Source organism: Anas platyrhynchos, chromosome 8 (genome assembly GCF_047663525.1).
Source record: "Anas platyrhynchos isolate ZD024472 breed Pekin duck chromosome 8, IASCAAS_PekinDuck_T2T, whole genome shotgun sequence".
Classification (NCBI taxonomy): Eukaryota; Metazoa; Chordata; class Aves; order Anseriformes; family Anatidae; genus Anas; species Anas platyrhynchos.
This window is the reverse complement of record NC_092594.1, coordinates 40,057,134-40,077,129: the sequence shown is the minus strand read 5'-3', so window position 1 is coordinate 40,077,129 and position 19,996 is coordinate 40,057,134. Positions and strand designations below refer to the sequence as shown.

The window sequence follows — 19,996 nt, the reverse complement described above, 5'->3', positions numbered from 1 at the left end:
ACCCTGAAACCCAACCCTAGGGCCCTATCCCTGAAGCCTTAAAACCGCGAATCAATCTTTGGGAAATAACATAGGCTCAGGAGAGGATCTCAGTACAGTAGCATTTGTATTTGAGATTACAATGGCGGGTGTCCCGCAAGCAGGAGGGCACCTACCGATTCCATACACAGTTTATATACTTTTTTTTTTCCCTCCCAAGGACCAGGACCCTCCCGTTTCCCCATTAACTGTGCAATCCAGGTTTATACTCTACCTGGTGCTTCACCGAAAACACACAGCTGCTGGCCTGTTACAAGTCACATTTCTTTTGAGGCTTTTACTCTTTGAGGTGGTAATGTTTCTTACACCGTGATTTCCACTTAATTGTTGTAAGGATTCTGGTTGTCTGCATTTTACAAGGTTGTCTGTTGTAATAAATGACTAAGTCCCAAATAGGATTACAATCAAAGTTTACAATTTATTAAATGAATAGAGGTAAGCAAACAGCACTGGGTGCGCCGGGAGTCTCTGCTCCACCGAGACGCACACAAGTCACAGCAGGCGGCTGGTTTTTATGCTCCTGGGCTAATACATATTCATTACTACTTCTAGAAAAGGCAGGGTTATTATAACTAGTTCCTGGAATCCCAACCCGCCCACTGGCGCATGTGTTATCAGTCTCTGGTGGTCCCTCTGCGGGTCTCTCGTACTGAAGGCTCATAGTCTTCCTCCCAGGCTTTTCCCTTGTCCTTCTCCTTTGTCCATCTTGGCTGGATGTCAGAGACTTGCATAGTGCCCCATGCAATAGTCATAACAGTTAGCAGTTATTCTGAAACCCCTTTGTTCTCTTGTCCCCTATTAACCCGAATTGCTGGACCATTCCTCTGCAAGATGAGAAGAGGCAAAGAGAGCAGGAGGAACAGCAGCCCTGTTTTTGGTCTGGCTTAGTTCAACAGGGGGCAGCACAAGCAACCAGGCTGTTTCTCTTCAAAGACTTGCCTTAGCATTGGTGAAGGAAACTGACCGGGCCGACAACCCTCTTACCTTTTTGCACCACTCCACACCATGGGGACTTCATCTCTCCAAGGCTGCACGAGGGAAGGGCGGAAACAAGAAAAAAAGCACATCCTGAGGCACCTCATAACCACAGCCTACCTACTGCAATACTTGTGTCTCTCTTCCCAGCTGCTTCATCTCTGTGGCTCTCCATCTCCAAACCACATTCTTTTTAACTGCCATGCAGAGTGGCAGTCCTCCGGGCGTCATAGAGCAGCACCATATTTTTTTTATTTTTATTAGTATTTTTTAATTTCAAAATAGCAGTCCGCTTCCCTCTGGAGATGGACAGTAGGTCCAGCCAGTCACCGAGTTGCCAACACAGAGCTTCACAGTTCCAGAAGGCGCTCTTTCCTTTCACCGATTCCTTATAAATGTTATCTACCACTGGCAAAAGCAATAAACAGACTGCAAACATGCACTGCCATCTTTGACAAACTTTATGTTTTCAATTTTATTATTTCAAAGAGAGCAGTCCACTTGCCTCTCCATCTGTGAAGTAGATCAAACCAGTCACTACGTTGCCGAACAAGAACTTGACGGTTCCAGAAAGCGCTGTTACCTTTGACCGGTTCCTCCTAATGTTTACCTACTGCTGGTTTATACATTTAGAGATTAAAATACAGCTCAAAAACAGAAGAGTATCCCACCATCCCAAAAAACAGTGAGCCAGAAACCTCTATTAAACATCCCTCTCCTAAGTGAATTCCAAGCACTTAAAAATTCTAGAAATCTATAAACTCCAGCCTGCCTAGAGAACCCTGCAACTGACTAAAGGAAAAACAAAGCACTTACCCCAAGGAGCAGCCCAGGCAGAAGGAGCTCTCTGATAGCATGCCTGGGGCTCATATAGCATTCAGCCCCGCCCAGCACCCAAACCCAATCACCTGGAAAAGGGGAGGGGCAAAGCACAAGGAAGTAGAAAGAAAGCAGGAGCAGCAGCAGCAGTTTTTTATTATTTTCTTTCTTTGTTTGTTTGTTTTGTTTTTTTTTTTTGTTTTTGTTTTTTTTAAGATCTGCTTTACTTGAAAAACATGCAGAGAGCAGACAGGTGACCTGTGGTGTTTCTAGAAGCAACAATCCCCATGCTTTTGCTGCAGCTTTTAACATTGAAAGGACGACACGACCAGGCCAGTAACTGGAACTTTTTCAAATGGAATTACGTCAAACAGGTTCATCATCACTTGCAAAAACAGAGAACCAGCATTCACTAGCACGCCAGCCCTGACACCCACCTCCTCCGCAACGCTGACTACTACTGATGCAACATGCTACGGTGCAATACCTCTCTGTTCCCAGCTCCTTTACCTCATCTGCTCACTACATTTACCTGAGAAGTGTGCCCGAACAGACTTATTCTGCAGAGATGAAGAAGGTGGCCCTGCTCACTCTCTTGGCACTACTGCACTTATGCACTCAAGGAACCATACCCCACGGTTTCCCAAAAACAACGTACCTGGCAACCCCTCATAAACGTACTTCTAATACGTAAATTCAAGGACATAAAGCCTAGAAGGCTTTATGGTCTAAAGACTCGACAGACAGAAAACACACAGGCAAAAGCTCCAGAAATATAACAAACTGTCCCTAAACTTGAAACAGACTACCCCTTACGTGCCCACTGCTGCCATTTTCAGACACATGCTCACACAGGGAGCTTCCATGATACATTTCAACTAAACCCTGCTCCATCACTTTAACAGCAAGGTTGTAACTTTGATAATATTTGACATACAGGCAAAGACTCACAGAAAGCCCCGTAATTCGGCAAAAATCAGAAGGGACCCAGAACCACAAAGCAAACACACAAAGTAACATCACCATACCATCCGTAAAACTGCCATAACAACTACTCACCTGAGGAAGAGCTGCGTGCAATACAGGCACCTACTACTAGATTGCTTTACAGTGACAGATCCTACCAGTTACCAACTCAAAAAGATATGCGTACCGGTTTCTACTGGAAAACGCATCAGTCCATAGACTCTGACCCACCTAAAGAACCCTGCAACTGACTGAAGGAAAAACAAAGCGCTTACCCCAAAAAGCAGCCCAGGCAGAATGAGCTCTGTCATGGAATACCTGCAACTCAGTTACCACTAGGTCCCACCTGGAACCTGAAGCCAATCACCTGGGAAAGTGCAAGGGGGAAAGCACAAAAAAAAAAAAAAAAAAAATCAGAAAGGAGCAGTAGCTGTGGTTTCTTTATTCATTTATATGGCTTAGCTCAACAGCATGCAGAGTGCAGACAGGAGAGCTAGGGTGTTTCTAGAAACAAAAATCCCCATGCTTTTGCTGCAGCTTTGAATATTAAAAGGACAAACTGACCAAGAAAGTAACTGATTTTTTTTTCCATCTGGAATTAGCTCGATCTTTTATTTACATAAAAAGAAAAATCTAGGAGCAGAACTGTGGGTAGTTAGGGTCTGGTGGCCGGAAGATGTCGCAATGTACGGAAAGGTGGAGCCCCTCCCTTGACGGACAGCAGTGTGTGGTCTGTGATGTAAGCAAGCGGAAGTGACGCTATGGGCCTCGGGTATATAAGCCCATGTGACTCGACAATAAATGCCATTTGCCATCCACCACATTGGTGTCTGTGAGCCGATGGACCGAGCGGCCTAGGGTTGGTCGCCGTGCCGTTCCTGAACCAGGTCGCCACTGCCCCCTGAAGGCAACACAGAACTGATTGCACACCAAAAAAAAAAAAAAAAAAATCCATTCCACTTGCAGGCAAAATCACTTACTTCAGTAAGCTACCTGTGGTGTAAATGCCTGAAGTAACTAGGAAAATAAAACTAACATTCATACTTTTAAGGAAAAGGTACAGCATTGAAGAGGCTTTCAGGGTAGGGCATAACTGCATTATCTGAGCATTCCCTAGGCTCCCAACCTTAGATGCTATCGCGCTGGGGAAACTTGGTGTGCTAGCTCTAAGGAACACCACGGAGCGTAGAGTGGAGTGGAGACACCACGGCTAGGCTCTGTAATCAGGTGGGGCCTCGATTGTTCTTGTGCACAAAGCTGCACTTTTTGCCACCCTAAGCCAAAGACCTGTCATGTTTTGACAAATGCTGTACCCTAGTGTACTTTTTGCTCATTATAATATCATTATAATACCAAAACACACCTCCATCCCAAAAGCTACCCGCCTCCAAGGTGCGACCACCCCTCACTGAGCATGCGCTCTGAATTTCTCGGAGCCTATTACTTTAAACGGAGACGGGAAAACTTTACACCAATCATAACTAAGATATGCTTGACTAGAGCCACTCAAGCTCCACCTAAAAGATAGAAAATAATATAAATTGGCCCAAGAGAGAGGGGATGTTAGGGAAGATACCATCGTCAGGGGAGATACCATCCCGAGGACATACAACATCCTTAGGACCTCCTGACTCCTGGGATCAGTCGACGGGCTGAGCCTCTCTTGCCCCCCCATTGGGACGCCTTTGGGTGAGATCTGAATATTTGCTTATAAATCTCCATAGAGTCTTTGATCCTTTTAACGCGTTTATTTCTAGGCTGCGCACCTGTAACACCTGTAACACCTATAACACCTGTGTATTTCATGCATACTAGCTTGCTTTTGCAGATAGTCACTATCACCGGCAATCCAAAAGAACCTGATTACCTGTTGCTGTAATAAACCATACTTGATTGCATTGTGATAGCTCTCATTAATGCAACTAGGGTGAGGGTGGTTATCCGTGATAGTTCAGTGTTCTGAATCTAACCAGACCCCCAGACGGTTAATGCATTGTTGGTGAATGTCTGAACGGACCCCCAGGTGGTTAATACGTTTTTGGTGAATGTCTGAGCGGACCCCCAGGCGGTTATTACGTTTTTGGTGAATGTCCGAACGGACCCCCAGTTTTGGTGAATGTCCGACTGGTTCAGTACTCTGAATCCAACCGGGCCCGTAACGGTTAATCAGCTACACCCCTTTAACGCGACACTACCTGAGAACCAAAAGGCTATGCTGATGGGTCAAAACACACTACAGGACACTGGGGCCAGGCCCTCCGCTGCACCCACTTAAAACCCATCCCTACACTCACCAAGGTGCAACCCCAACACAAAAAAACAAACAGACGCAGCATTTCAGCACCTGCTTTGTTCCGATTCTAAAGACTAACACCACAGCCCACATTGCCTGGGACACCTGATAAACAGAAGAGAAAGCAGCCATACCCTTTTCAAGCCATCCCTGCACGTGTCGCTCCTTGATCATCTGCAACCTCTTCTCCAATCCTCAACCACTTCTCTAGAGAGCCTGCCATGGCACCTGTAAAGCAAGATGGATACCCTTCGCACTCACCTCGTGCTACTTGGCAGTTCTGCTCCGATCCAGCTCACAACCAGCCCGCCCTTCTCGTGCTGCTCTTCAGAGTGCAGCTTGGCCCCACTCAGCCTGTGTGAGACAAATGTGAAACAAAAAGAAAAGCATAGGCTGAAGCAGCATCCAAAGCCACAGCACAGCTGGGACAGTTACTCTCATCTGCTGCCTTACCTCCGTGCCCTGCCCTCCCCTCCCCTCGAGGCAGATGCTTCCATCTGCTCTCTTAGGCCAGCTACAACACCCCTGAAATATAAACAGGATTTTTACTGTACTTTGTGTAGTTCAGTAACTGCAGTGACAACTGCACCCCTAAATTACCTTCTATATCTGTTCATCACTCACCTTGCCAAAAGCAGCTCTGGTCGTCAAGTCCCGTGTCGTACACTGTGTTTCAGCTTTAACAAATGAAAACAGGCACAAGAGAATCAATCATTCAGCTGCCAGCATTAGCACCCATCCCTCAACAACACAAAAGGGACCCCATTTACAATACTATCGTTTCAAAACAGCAGCCTCCTTGCCTCAGCACCTCAGAAGTAGATCAAGCCAGTCACCCAGTTGCCTCCCGAGTGCTGAACAGTTCCAGAAGGAGCTCTTTCCTGTGACAGGTTCCTCCAAAGGTTTACGCTCTACTGGGGACAGGAAAGAAATAAAAATAAAAAATTCAAAACCCCATATCTGTAAGCTTTCAAGATTCGACAGACCTCCTCAAGCACACCGTTCAAGTGCTATGCGAGCAGTTGCTCGCAAGCAGCTCAACTCTCCCCCCTCCAGTCTGCCAAACACCACAGAGATGACTGTGCCAGCTGCCCTTCAGTACGTGCCCAGAGGCAGACTGGATATCTTTACCAAAACAGTCCAGACAATGTATTAGTACACCCATGCACTGCCACGTTACCTGTCATCACTAACTGCCAGGCAGGACAGCTCCAGACCAAACACGTACACACACACAGGCACGCCACAAACACTACAAACAAAACACACAACACAAGGCACAAGAAAAAGTGACCCCCAAAAAGAAAGCCCTACAGCAACAGCACGTCAGAACAGGTGCTCTGCACCAGACCCCAGGAGAGACTCAAATGTCACAACATGCAACTGGAAGCAACTGCCAGAACTGGGATGACGGAGGCCTAAAAAGCCTGCCTTCAAGACAAGAGACCAGAAGGATGGGGACTGAAAACCCCCTAAGAAGACACTTAGGAAATCAATTCCCAAGCAAGAGCTCCTGATGCGGCCCAGATGACTTCTGCAAGAGTGAGGATGGAAACAGACGCGATCTCCAACCGAATATGATGCACAAGACCTGAAACAGATCTGCACCCATGCTTTTGCCGCACTTTTTTTTAACATTAAAAGGACAATACTTGCTGGGTCGTAACTAGAACATTCCTAACTGGAACTGGCTCAAACTTTTATTTACAATGAATGAAAGATCTAGGAGCAAAACAGACTATACACCAAAACAATCAATTCCATTCCACCCCCAGGAAAAAATCACATACTCTCATCCCCTCCTGTACCTCAGCCGCTTGCCTGCCCCACGTGGCACATGCTTCCATCTCTTCTCTTTACCCACTTATAGCGCCTCTAAAAGGCAAACTGGAATTTTACGCTATTGGATGTAGGAAAATAACTTCAGTGACAACCACACCCCCAAAATTAACAGCTACCTCTGCTCATCACGCACCAGAGTCACTGCAGAGGCAGCTGGTTGACACATCCTGCACTGCACACTGCATTTCAGCCTGAACAAAAGAAAAACACAGGCAGAAGATAAACATTCAGCTGCCAGCAGTAGCACCCATCCCTCAACAACATAAGCGACCCCAGCTTTACTTTTATCCTTTCAAAACAGCACTCCACTTGCCTCTGGACCTGCAAATTAGGTCCAAGCTTGAAAGGAGCGGCCAGCATCATCCACACCACCGGGGAACACAAAAGGACAAAAGAACCACTGTGCTTGCAAGCGCCCACCTGCCACGCTGCTCCTCTATCCCAGACAGACTCACCTCGGACCCTCTGAGGGAAACACCTGAGTGTCTTCCCTTCGCTTCAGGTAAGGGATGACCAGGCTGACAACACTCACCCTCCCTCACTGCTCCGCGACACGAGGATTTCCCTTTCCTGTCCACGACCGCACAAAGCACCTGCAAAAAAACAACAAAACAAAACAAAACAAAAGACAGAAAAGCACACTCTGAGGCACCTCACAGCCACAGCGTACCTGCTCCAAGACCTCTCTCTTCCCAGCTCTGGTACTTCAGCTGCTCACCAGCTCTAACTCAGATTCTTCGCCCACTGCACCACAGCAAACTCTGCCCAGGCCACACAACACACACTACACAAGCTACATTGCTTAAGACACACGAAAGCTGGAACGTTCCAGCCCAACAATTAGTCACGTCGCACAGGAAGGATGCCGCATACTCCTAGAAACCAAACCTTCCAGTCCTGAGCAGCTCCCCACCTCCTCATTCTAACCACACTCAGCAAACACACTGTTTGACCCTCAAAAAAAAAAAAAAAAGAACATGCACACACACAAAGAAAAACAACCGAGCTCCACAAATGCCAAAAAGACATGCACACACACAAGCCTCGGCAGGGGTAATCAAACTTACCCTTTGCAGATGAAAGAGGTGACTCTGATACAACTCTGCTCAGTCTCTTGGTAATGCTGCATCTACGCTGCCAAGCCATATGTAGCATTCAATCAAGCTGGTTTTAGTCCTCTGGAGAGTTACACAAGTGGGTTTATACATCTAGAGATTAAAATATAGCTCAAAAACAGAAGAGTATCCCACCATCCCAAAAAAACAGTGAGCCAGCAGCCCCTACTAAACATCCCGCTACTGAGTGAATTCCAAGCACTTAAAATCCAGAAATCCATAGGCTCCAGTCTGCCTAGAGAACCCTGCAACTGACTGAAGGAAAACCAAAGCACTTACCCCAAAGAGCAGCCCAAGCAGAAGGAGCTCTCTGCTAGCATGCCTGGGGCTCATATAGCATTCAGCCCCGCCCAGCACCCAAACCCAATCACCCGGGAAAGGGGAGGGGCAAAGCACAAGGAAGTAGGAAGAGAGCAAAAGAAGCAGCTGTGGTTTTTTTTTTTCCTTTTTTTTTAAGATCTGGTTTATCTCAAAAACATTCCGAGAGCAGACAAGAGACCTGTGGTGTTTCTAGAAGCAAAACTCCCCTTTTGCTTTTGCTGCAGCTTTTAATGTTGAACGGATAACGTCACCAAGCAAGTAACTGAAACTTCTTCAACTGGAATTAGTTTAAACACGCTCACCGTCATCTGCAAACACAGAGAACCAGCATTCACTAGCCCTAACCCTAACCCCTAACCCTAACCCCAACCCTCACCCTAAACTCTAACCCTAGCCCCAGCCCTCGTCCCCGAGAACTGCATTTCCCGGTATGCTCTGGGCACCCAACATGGCCTCCCGGAAGTCCGGAGTCCCAGAACTACATTTCCCGGTATGCTCTGGGCGCTCAACATGGCCTCCCGGAAGTTCGGAGTCCCAGAACTACATTTCCCGGTATGCTCTGGGCGCTCAACATGGCCTCCCGGACGTCCGGAGTCCCAGAACTACATTTCCCGGCATGCTCTGGGCAATCAACGCGGCCTACCGGAAGCCTTGTGACGGAAAACTACACCTACCAGCATTCCCTGCACAGCCGGCACGGCCAATCAGAGGCCGAGTTGTCGAGAACTGCATTTAACAGCACTCCCTGGAACCCTAGCCCTTACCGCCCTTACACAAAGAAGCCGCAAGCCCTAACCCTAGAAATCCTCGAAACCCCTACAGACCTAACCGAAACTATCCACCACACTAAACCCCTGAAGACCTATGCCTAAAAGCCCTAACCCAAACACTTAAGACGCTCAAATCCCACACCCACAAAATTAAGATGCTCAAATCCCAAACCCAAAAAAATAGGACGCTCAAATCCCAAACCCCCTTCCGAAAAAGAAAATAAGAAAAATAAATCAAACAAAACAAAAACAACAAAAGGGGTAGACCTGGTGGCATCTGCCCTATAACCCTGCAAAAATCATGAGGGACATAGAACAACAAAGCAAACACACAAAGTAACATTGACATCCTATCCATAAAAGTGCTATAACAATTAATCACCTCCAAAGAGCTTCTTGCAATAAATGCACGTACTACTAGATTGGTTTCCTCTAAAATATCGTACAAGACTCTGACCCACGAAAAGAACCCTGCATGTAGCTAACAGAAGAATAAACAAAGCACCGACCCCAAAGAGCAGCCCACGCAGGAGGAGCTCTCTGATAGAATGCCTAGGGCTCGTATAACATTTGGCCCCGCCCAGCACCCAAACCCAATCACCTGGGAAAGAGGAGGGGGCAAAAAACAAGAAAGAGAGCAGGAGCAGCAGCTGTGTTCTTTTATTTATTTTTTTATTAATTTGTCACCTATCCCTAGTTTACAGCATGCGGAGTGCAGACAAAAGAACTGCGGTGTTTCTAGAAGCAAAATTTACCGTATTTTTGACTCAGCTTTGAACATAGAAAGGACAATACAACCAAGAAAGTAAATGAAATATTTTCAACGGGAATTAGCACGAACCTTTCATTTACATATGAAGAAAAATCTAGGAGCGTAGGAAATTACACATCAAAAAAAAAAAAAAGACGTAATAAGCAACGCGCATGCGCGGCCCCCGGCCGCCTGCAGTACTTGTTTTCCACCAGCAGGGGGCGGCAGAGGGCGCCCGCGGGCGTCACCGCGCATGCGCGCCCCCGGCCGCCTGCAGTACACGTTTTCCACCAGCAGGGGGCGGCAGAGGTCGCATGCGGGGAAAGCACAAAAAAGCAAAAAGAGGAGCAGCAGCAGCTCTGGTTTATTTACTTATTTATAAGGCTTAGCTCAACAGCATGCAGAGTGCAGACAGGAGAACTGGGGTGTTTCTAGAAGCAAAAATCCCCTTTTGCTTTTGCTGCAGCTTTTAACGTTGAACTGATAACGTCACCAAGCAAGTAACTGAAACTTCTTCAACTGGAATTAGTTTAAACACGCTCACCGTCATCTGCAAACACAGAGAACCAGCATTCACTAGCCCTAACCCCTAACCCTAACCCCAACCCTCACCCTAAACTCTAACCCTAGCTCCAGCCCTAGTCCCCGAGAACTGCATTTCCCGGTATGCTCTGGGCGCTCAACATGGCCTCCCGGAAGTTCGGAGTCCCAGAACTACATTTCCCGGCATGCTCTGGGCAATCAACGCGGCCTACCGGAAGCCTTGTGACGGAAAACTACACCTACCAGCATTCCCTGCACAGCCGGCACGGCCAATCAGAGGCCGAGTTGTCGAGAACTGCATTTAACAGCACTCCCTGGAACCCTAGCCCTTACCGCCCTTACACAAAAAAGCCGCAAGCCCTAACCCTAAAAATCCTCGAAACCCCTACAGACCTGACCCAAACTAAACCCCTGAAGACCTATGCCTAAAAGCCCTAACCCAAACACTTAAGACGCTCACAGCGCCCAAGCCCACAAAATTAAGACGCTCAAATCCCAAACCCAACCCAAAATATTAAGATGCTCAAAACCCTAACCCAGGAGAACCTAACCTGAAAAAAAAAAATAATAAGAAGATCTTAAAACCCTAACCGTAAATAACTGACCAAAAATAAAACCCTAAGAACCTAACCCTAAAAAAACTATCAACACTACAACCCAAAAAACTCCAAAACCCTGACACGCTAACCCTGAAACCCTTAAAACCCTAACCCTCAAATCCCTAAAATCCTAACCGTTAAAACTCCAACCCTAAAACTAAAAACCTTAAAATCCTAAACATAAACCCTGAGAACGCTTACCCTGAAACCCAACCCTAGGGCCCTATCCCTGAAGCCTTAAAACCGCGAATCAATCTTTGGGAAATAACATAGGCTCAGGAGAGGATCTCAGTACAGTAGCATTTGTATTTGAGATTACAATGGCGGGTGTCCCGCAAGCAGGAGGGCACCTACCGATTCCATACACAGTTTATATACTTTTTTTTTTCCCTCCCAAGGACCAGGACCCTCCCGTTTCCCCATTAACTGTGCAATCCAGGTTTATACTCTACCTGGTGCTTCACCGAAAACACACAGCTGCTGGCCTGTTACAAGTCACATTTCTTTTGAGGCTTTTACTCTTTGAGGTGGTAATGTTTCTTACACCGTGATTTCCACTTAATTGTTGTAAGGATTCTGGTTGTCTGCATTTTACAAGGTTGTCTGTTGTAATAAATGACTAAGTCCCAAATAGGATTACAATCAAAGTTTACAATTTATTAAATGAATAGAGGTAAGCAAACAGCACTGGGTGCGCCGGGAGTCTCTGCTCCACCGAGACGCACACAAGTCACAGCAGGCGGCTGGTTTTTATGCTCCTGGGCTAATACATATTCATTACTACTTCTAGAAAAGGCAGGGTTATTATAACTAGTTCCTGGAATCCCAACCCGCCCACTGGCGCATGTGTTATCAGTCTCTGGTGGTCCCTCTGCGGGTCTCTCGTACTGAAGGCTCATAGTCTTCCTCCCAGGCTTTTCCCTTGTCCTTCTCCTTTGTCCATCTTGGCTGGATGTCAGAGACTTGCATAGTGCCCCATGCAATAGTCATAACAGTTAGCAGTTATTCTGAAACCCCTTTGTTCTCTTGTCCCCTATTAACCCGAATTGCTGGACCATTCCTCTGCAAGATGAGAAGAGGCAAAGAGAGCAGGAGGAACAGCAGCCCTGTTTTTGGTCTGGCTTAGTTCAACAGGGGGCAGCACAAGCAACCAGGCTGTTTCTCTTCAAAGACTTGCCTTAGCATTGGTGAAGGAAACTGACCGGGCCGACAACCCTCTTACCTTTTTGCACCACTCCACACCATGGGGACTTCATCTCTCCAAGGCTGCACGAGGGAAGGGCGGAAACAAGAAAAAAAGCACATCCTGAGGCACCTCATAACCACAGCCTACCTACTGCAATACTTGTGTCTCTCTTCCCAGCTGCTTCATCTCTGTGGCTCTCCATCTCCAAACCACATTCTTTTTAACTGCCATGCAGAGTGGCAGTCCTCCGGGCGTCATAGAGCAGCACCATATTTTTTTTATTTTTATTAGTATTTTTTAATTTCAAAATAGCAGTCCGCTTCCCTCTGGAGATGGACAGTAGGTCCAGCCAGTCACCGAGTTGCCAACACAGAGCTTCACAGTTCCAGAAGGCGCTCTTTCCTTTCACCGATTCCTTATAAATGTTATCTACCACTGGCAAAAGCAATAAACAGACTGCAAACATGCACTGCCATCTTTGACAAACTTTATGTTTTCAATTTTATTATTTCAAAGAGAGCAGTCCACTTGCCTCTCCATCTGTGAAGTAGATCAAACCAGTCACTACGTTGCCGAACAAGAACTTGACGGTTCCAGAAAGCGCTGTTACCTTTGACCGGTTCCTCCTAATGTTTACCTACTGCTGGTTTATACATTTAGAGATTAAAATACAGCTCAAAAACAGAAGAGTATCCCACCATCCCAAAAAACAGTGAGCCAGAAACCTCTATTAAACATCCCTCTCCTAAGTGAATTCCAAGCACTTAAAAATTCTAGAAATCTATAAACTCCAGCCTGCCTAGAGAACCCTGCAACTGACTAAAGGAAAAACAAAGCACTTACCCCAAGGAGCAGCCCAGGCAGAAGGAGCTCTCTGATAGCATGCCTGGGGCTCATATAGCATTCAGCCCCGCCCAGCACCCAAACCCAATCACCTGGAAAAGGGGAGGGGCAAAGCACAAGGAAGTAGAAAGAAAGCAGGAGCAGCAGCAGCAGCTGTTTTTTATTATTTTCTTTCTTTGTTTGTTTGTTTTGTTTTTTTTTTTTGTTTTTGTTTTTTTTAAGATCTGCTTTACTTGAAAAACATGCAGAGAGCAGACAGGTGACCTGTGGTGTTTCTAGAAGCAACAATCCCCATGCTTTTGCTGCAGCTTTTAACATTGAAAGGACGACACGACCAGGCCAGTAACTGGAACTTTTTCAAATGGAATTACGTCAAACAGGTTCATCATCACTTGCAAAAACAGAGAACCAGCATTCACTAGCACGCCAGCCCTGACACCCACCTCCTCCGCAACGCTGACTACTACTGATGCAACATGCTACGGTGCAATACCTCTCTGTTCCCAGCTCCTTTACCTCATCTGCTCACTACATTTACCTGAGAAGTGTGCCCGAACAGACTTATTCTGCAGAGATGAAGAAGGTGGCCCTGCTCACTCTCTTGGCACTACTGCACTTATGCACTCAAGGAACCATACCCCACGGTTTCCCAAAAACAACGTACCTGGCAACCCCTCATAAACGTACTTCTAATACGTAAATTCAAGGACATAAAGCCTAGAAGGCTTTATGGTCTAAAGACTCGACAGACAGAAAACACACAGGCAAAAGCTCCAGAAATATAACAAACTGTCCCTAAACTTGAAACAGACTACCCCTTACGTGCCCACTGCTGCCATTTTCAGACACATGCTCACACAGGGAGCTTCCATGATACATTTCAACTAAACCCTGCTCCATCACTTTAACAGCAAGGTTGTAACTTTGATAATATTTGACATACAGGCAAAGACTCACAGAAAGCCCCGTAATTCGGCAAAAATCAGAAGGGACCCAGAACCACAAAGCAAACACACAAAGTAACATCACCATACCATCCGTAAAACTGCCATAACAACTACTCACCTGAGGAAGAGCTGCGTGCAATACAGGCACCTACTACTAGATTGCTTTACAGTGACAGATCCTACCAGTTACCAACTCAAAAAGATATGCGTACCGGTTTCTACTGGAAAACGCATCAGTCCATAGACTCTGACCCACCTAAAGAACCCTGCAACTGACTGAAGGAAAAACAAAGCGCTTACCCCAAAAAGCAGCCCAGGCAGAATGAGCTCTGTCATGGAATACCTGCAACTCAGTTACCACTAGGTCCCACCTGGAACCTGAAGCCAATCACCTGGGAAAGTGCAAGGGGGAAAGCACAAAAAAAAAAAAAAAAAAAATCAGAAAGGAGCAGTAGCTGTGGTTTCTTTATTCATTTATATGGCTTAGCTCAACAGCATGCAGAGTGCAGACAGGAGAGCTAGGGTGTTTCTAGAAACAAAAATCCCCATGCTTTTGCTGCAGCTTTGAATATTAAAAGGACAAACTGACCAAGAAAGTAACTGATTTTTTTTTCCATCTGGAATTAGCTCGATCTTTTATTTACATAAAAAGAAAAATCTAGGAGCAGAACTGTGGGTAGTTAGGGTCTGGTGGCCGGAAGATGTCGCAATGTACGGAAAGGTGGAGCCCCTCCCTTGACGGACAGCAGTGTGTGGTCTGTGATGTAAGCAAGCGGAAGTGACGCTATGGGCCTCGGGTATATAAGCCCATGTGACTCGACAATAAATGCCATTTGCCATCCACCACATTGGTGTCTGTGAGCCGATGGACCGAGCGGCCTAGGGTTGGTCGCCGTGCCGTTCCTGAACCAGGTCGCCACTGCCCCCTGAAGGCAACACAGAACTGATTGCACACCAAAAAAAAAAAAAAAAAAATCCATTCCACTTGCAGGCAAAATCACTTACTTCAGTAAGCTACCTGTGGTGTAAATGCCTGAAGTAACTAGGAAAATAAAACTAACATTCATACTTTTAAGGAAAAGGTACAGCATTGAAGAGGCTTTCAGGGTAGGGCATAACTGCATTATCTGAGCATTCCCTAGGCTCCCAACCTTAGATGCTATCGCGCTGGGGAAACTTGGTGTGCTAGCTCTAAGGAACACCACGGAGCGTAGAGTGGAGTGGAGACACCACGGCTAGGCTCTGTAATCAGGTGGGGCCTCGATTGTTCTTGTGCACAAAGCTGCACTTTTTGCCACCCTAAGCCAAAGACCTGTCATGTTTTGACAAATGCTGTACCCTAGTGTACTTTTTGCTCATTATAATATCATTATAATACCAAAACACACCTCCATCCCAAAAGCTACCCGCCTCCAAGGTGCGACCACCCCTCACTGAGCATGCGCTCTGAATTTCTCGGAGCCTATTACTTTAAACGGAGACGGGAAAACTTTACACCAATCATAACTAAGATATGCTTGACTAGAGCCACTCAAGCTCCACCTAAAAGATAGAAAATAATATAAATTGGCCCAAGAGAGAGGGGATGTTAGGGAAGATACCATCGTCAGGGGAGATACCATCCCGAGGACATACAACATCCTTAGGACCTCCTGACTCCTGGGATCAGTCGACGGGCTGAGCCTCTCTTGCCCCCCCATTGGGACGCCTTTGGGTGAGATCTGAATATTTGCTTATAAATCTCTATAGAGTCTTTGATCCTTTTAACGCGTTTATTTCTAGGCTGCGCACCTGTAACACCTGTAACACCTATAACACCTGTGTATTTCATGCATACTAGCTTGCTTTTGCAGATAGTCACTATCACCGGCAATCCAAAAGAACCTGATTACCTGTTGCTGTAATAAACCATACTTGATTGCATTGTGATAGCTCTCATTAATGCAACTAGGGTGAGGGTGGTTATCCGTGATAGTTCAGTGTTCTGAATCTAACCAGACCCCCAGACGGTTAATGCATTGTTGGTGAATGTCTGAACGGACCCCCAGGTGGTTAATACGTTTTTGGTGAATGTCTGAGCGGACCCCCAGGCGGTTATTACGTTTTTGGTGAATGTCCGAACGGACCCCCAGTTTTGGTGAATGTCCGACTGGTTCAGTACTCTGAATCCAACCGGGCCCGTAACGGTTAATCAGCTACACCCCTTTAACGCGACACTACCTGAGAACCAAAAGGCTATGCTGATGGGTCAAAACACACTACAGGACACTGGGGCCAGGCCCTCCGCTGCACCCACTTAAAACCCATCCCTACACTCACCAAGGTGCAACCCCAACACAAAAAAACAAACAGACGCAGCATTTCAGCACCTGCTTTGTTCCGATTCTAAAGACTAACACCACAGCCCACATTGCCTGGGACACCTGATAAACAGAAGAGAAAGCAGCCATACCCTTTTCAAGCCATCCCTGCACGTGTCGCTCCTTGATCATCTGCAACCTCTTCTCCAATCCTCAACCACTTCTCTAGAGAGCCTGCCATGGCACCTGTAAAGCAAGATGGATACCCTTCGCACTCACCTCGTGCTACTTGGCAGTTCTGCTCCGATCCAGCTCACAACCAGCCCGCCCTTCTCGTGCTGCTCTTCAGAGTGCAGCTTGGCCCCACTCAGCCTGTATGAGACAAATGTGAAACAAAAAGAAAAGCATAGGCTGAAGCAGCATCCAAAGCCACAGCACAGCTGGGACAGTTACTCTCATCTGCTGCCTTACCTCCGTGCCCTGCCCTCCCCTCCCCTCGAGGCAGATGCTTCCATCTGCTCTCTTAGGCCAGCTACAACACCCCTGAAATATAAACAGGATTTTTACTGTACTTTGTGTAGTTCAGTAACTGCAGTGACAACTGCACCCCTAAATTACCTTCTATATCTGTTCATCACTCACCTTGCCAAAAGCAGCTCTGGTCGTCAAGTCCCGTGTCGTACACTGTGTTTCAGCTTTAACAAATGAAAACAGGCACAAGAGAATCAATCATTCAGCTGCCAGCATTAGCACCCATCCCTCAACAACACAAAAGGGACCCCATTTACAATACTATCGTTTCAAAACAGCAGCCTCCTTGCCTCAGCACCTCAGAAGTAGATCAAGCCAGTCACCCAGTTGCCTCCCGAGTGCTGAACAGTTCCAGAAGGAGCTCTTTCCTGTGACAGGTTCCTCCAAAGGTTTACGCTCTACTGGGGACAGGAAAGAAATAAAAATAAAAAATTCAAAACCCCATATCTGTAAGCTTTCAAGATTCGACAGACCTCCTCAAGCACACCGTTCAAGTGCTATGCGAGCAGTTGCTCGCAAGCAGCTCAACTCTCCCCCCTCCAGTCTGCCAAACACCACAGAGATGACTGTGCCAGCTGCCCTTCAGTACGTGCCCAGAGGCAGACTGGATATCTTTACCAAAACAGTCCAGACAATGTATTAGTACACCCATGCACTGCCACGTTACCTGTCATCACTAACTGCCAGGCAGGACAGCTCCAGACCAAACACGTACACACACACAGGCACGCCACAAACACTACAAACAAAACACACAACACAAGGCACAAGAAAAAGTGACCCCCAAAAAGAAAGCCCTACAGCAACAGCACGTCAGAACAGGTGCTCTGCACCAGACCCCAGGAGAGACTCAAATGTCACAACATGCAACTGGAAGCAACTGCCAGAACTGGGATGACGGAGGCCTAAAAAGCCTGCCTTCAAGACAAGAGACCAGAAGGATGGGGACTGAAAACCCCCTAAGAAGACACTTAGGAAATCAATTCCCAAGCAAGAGCTCCTGATGCGGCCCAGATGACTTCTGCAAGAGTGAGGATGGAAACAGACGCGATCTCCAACCGAATATGATGCACAAGACCTGAAACAGATCTGCACCCATGCTTTTGCCGCACTTTTTTTTAACATTAAAAGGACAATACTTGCTGGGTCGTAACTAGAACATTCCTAACTGGAACTGGCTCAAACTTTTATTTACAATGAATGAAAGATCTAGGAGCAAAACAGACTATACACCAAAACAATCAATTCCATTCCACCCCCAGGAAAAAATCACATACTCTCATCCCCTCCTGTACCTCAGCCGCTTGCCTGCCCCACGTGGCACATGCTTCCATCTCTTCTCTTTACCCACTTATAGCGCCTCTAAAAGGCAAACTGGAATTTTACGCTATTGGATGTAGGAAAATAACTTCAGTGACAACCACACCCCCAAAATTAACAGCTACCTCTGCTCATCACGCACCAGAGTCACTGCAGAGGCAGCTGGTTGACACATCCTGCACTGCACACTGCATTTCAGCCTGAACAAAAGAAAAACACAGGCAGAAGATAAACATTCAGCTGCCAGCAGTAGCACCCATCCCTCAACAACATAAGCGACCCCAGCTTTACTTTTATCCTTTCAAAACAGCACTCCACTTGCCTCTGGACCTGCAAATTAGGTCCAAGCTTGAAAGGAGCGGCCAGCATCATCCACACCACCGGGGAACACAAAAGGACAAAAGAACCACTGTGCTTGCAAGCGCCCACCTGCCACGCTGCTCCTCTATCCCAGACAGACTCACCTCGGACCCTCTGAGGGAAACACCTGAGTGTCTTCCCTTCGCTTCAGGTAAGGGATGACCAGGCTGACAACACTCACCCTCCCTCACTGCTCCGCGACACGAGGATTTCCCTTTCCTGTCCACGACCGCACAAAGCACCTGCAAAAAAACAACAAAACAAAACAAAACAAAAGACAGAAAAGCACACTCTGAGGCACCTCACAGCCACAGCGTACCTGCTCCAAGACCTCTCTCTTCCCAGCTCTGGTACTTCAGCTGCTCACCAGCTCTAACTCAGATTCTTCGCCCACTGCACCACAGCAAACTCTGCCCAGGCCACACAACACACACTACACAAGCTACATTGCTTAAGACACACGAAAGCTGGAACGTTCCAGCCCAACAATTAGTCACGTCGCACAGGAAGGATGCCGCATACTCCTAGAAACCAAACCTTCCAGTCCTGAGCAGCTCCCCACCTCCTCATTCTAACCACACTCAGCAAACACACTGTTTGACCCTCAAAAAAAAAAAAAAAAGAACATGCACACACACAAAGAAAAACAACCGAGCTCCACAAATGCCAAAAAGACATGCACACACACAAGCCTCGGCAGGGGTAATCAAACTTACCCTTTGCAGATGAAAGAGGTGACTCTGATACAACTCTGCTCAGTCTCTTGGTAATGCTGCATCTACGCTGCCAAGCCATATGTAGCATTCAATCAAGCTGGTTTTAGTCCTCTGGAGAGTTACACAAGTGGGTTTATACATCTAGAGATTAAAATATAGCTCAAAAACAGAAGAGTATCCCACCATCCCAAAAAAACAGTGAGCCAGCAGCCCCTACTAAACATCCCGCTACTGAGTGAATTCCAAGCACTTAAAATCCAGAAATCCATAGGCTCCAGTCTGCCTAGAGAACCCTGCAACTGACTGAAGGAAAACCAAAGCACTTACCCCAAAGAGCAGCCCAAGCAGAAGGAGCTCTCTGCTAGCATGCCTGGGGCTCATATAGCATTCAGCCCCGCCCAGCACCCAAACCCAATCACCCGGGAAAGGGGAGGGGCAAAGCACAAGGAAGTAGGAAGAGAGCAAAAGAAGCAGCTGTGGTTTTTTTTTTTCCTTTTTTTTTAAGATCTGGTTTATCTCAAAAACATTCCGAGAGCAGACAAGAGACCTGTGGTGTTTCTAGAAGCAAAACTCCCCTTTTGCTTTTGCTGCAGCTTTTAATGTTGAACGGATAACGTCACCAAGCAAGTAACTGAAACTTCTTCAACTGGAATTAGTTTAAACACGCTCACCGTCATCTGCAAACACAGAGAACCAGCATTCACTAGCCCTAACCCTAACCCCTAACCCTAACCCCAACCCTCACCCTAAACTCTAACCC

The 19,996-nt window shown here is 46.8% G+C and overlaps 2 long non-coding RNA genes across 4 annotated transcripts; both read right to left on the bottom strand.

Moving 5' to 3' along the window:
• Positions 1 to 2,046: 2,046 nt before the first annotated feature.
• On the bottom strand, positions 2,047 to 8,356 carry LOC140003051 (uncharacterized). Of its 2 annotated transcripts, none has more exons than XR_011810992.1 (7): positions 8,329 to 8,356; positions 8,002 to 8,112; positions 7,467 to 7,527; positions 5,863 to 6,006; positions 5,717 to 5,769; positions 5,227 to 5,320; positions 2,047 to 3,166 (listed from the first exon to the last, which is right to left on the bottom strand). It is a non-coding gene; the product is annotated as an uncharacterized lncRNA (long non-coding RNA). The 2 variants fall into 2 exon arrangements; XR_011810991.1 differs by having other exon boundaries at positions 8,002 to 8,142; positions 8,329 to 8,355.
• A 4,893-nt stretch (positions 8,357 to 13,249) lies between these two features.
• On the bottom strand, positions 13,250 to 19,591 carry LOC140003050 (uncharacterized). Of its 2 annotated transcripts, none has more exons than XR_011810990.1 (7): positions 19,564 to 19,591; positions 19,237 to 19,347; positions 18,702 to 18,762; positions 17,098 to 17,241; positions 16,952 to 17,004; positions 16,462 to 16,555; positions 13,250 to 14,401 (listed from the first exon to the last, which is right to left on the bottom strand). It is a non-coding gene; the product is annotated as an uncharacterized lncRNA (long non-coding RNA). The 2 variants fall into 2 exon arrangements; XR_011810989.1 differs by having other exon boundaries at positions 19,237 to 19,377; positions 19,564 to 19,590.
• Between the last annotated feature and the right edge of the window lie 405 nt (positions 19,592 to 19,996).